We start from the raw sequence: 1,288 nt of genomic DNA on the forward strand, positions 1-1,288 counted from the left end.
TGAAACATGCTGAGAATGGAGGAATGTATATGAATGAAACACAATGTATACTAATTATTTTATGCAAACTAATATAAAATAAAAATAATTTTTTTAAATGTTCACAGCCTTTGTAACCTGATGGAGGGTCAGCCAAGAATTAGAACTAATTTCATGGCAATAAGTTTGGTCATTTTCTTCTACACTATGGTCTCATTATCATAACAAAAGACAGCTCTTATTTATAAACACCGTCACATCTGAAAGTGTAAAGGGCAGCAATTCAACACACATTTTTGGAGAACATAAATCTATTCAGAGTAATTCCCATGGAATATACACAGGAGATAGGTTCTTGGGTGTTAGGAGCTTAGTTCACGGATTTCTTCCTGGGAAATAGTTCACAGTCTTGCCTCACTTGGGGGAGTATAGAGATTGAGGTGAGGCCCAGGTGAGCCTTCTAATCTCCAAAGTGTTCCTTTAGGCTTAAAAGTCAAGAGAGGAGCTGAGCACAAATATGAGGGACAAAAACAAACCAAAAATCCCTAGCAGCTAGAATCTAAAGGAACTGTGCAAAGATTTTTGTTGCTTTACTCACTGAAGAAATGAATTTTCAGTTTGAGTTCAAACGAAATGTCCATGGGAATAAGTGTCAATAATCACCAGAAGAGAACAGAAGCAGAATCACCTCACTGTCTATCCCCCCAAAACAACAAAGACACAGTAAATGGTGACTAATATTCAATAATCAGAGGTAGGCAATAGTAACTGACTCCTTATGGACAGAGATATTTGATTCAACAGCAAAGACTTCAAAGAAGATATTCTAAACATAATAAAATGGAAACATATTTAAAGATTTAAAAGTTGTTTTAATGAGTGAAGGAATAGGAGTCTCAACAGAGATGTTGTTGTTGTTGTTGTTGTTGTTATGTGCCATCGAGTCACTTGCAACTCATAGCGACCCCATGTACAACAGCCCTAAACTCTGCTCTGTCCTGTGCCAACCGCACCATCTCCGACACACTCATCCTGATTATCCCAGTCACTGAATCAATCCACCTCATAGGGGGCCTTCCCCTTCTGCACTGTCCCTCCACCCTACCAAGCATGATGTCCCTATCACAGGACCTGTCCCTCCTTGCAACATGTCCAAACTATGTTGACAGAGCCTTAGAATTCTTGCCTCCAAGGAGCAGCCCGGTTTGACCCTTTCCAGGATGAATCTGTTTTCCTAGCAGTCCATGGTACCCTCAATACTTTTCTCCAGCACCACAGCTCAAAGGCATCAATTCTCCTTCTATCCTCC

Source organism: Elephantulus edwardii, unplaced genomic scaffold (assembly GCF_000299155.1).
Source record: "Elephantulus edwardii isolate Elephantulus edwardi_28Jun2011 unplaced genomic scaffold, EleEdw1.0 scaffold00025, whole genome shotgun sequence".
Lineage (NCBI taxonomy): Eukaryota > Metazoa > Chordata > Mammalia > Macroscelidea > Macroscelididae > Elephantulus > Elephantulus edwardii.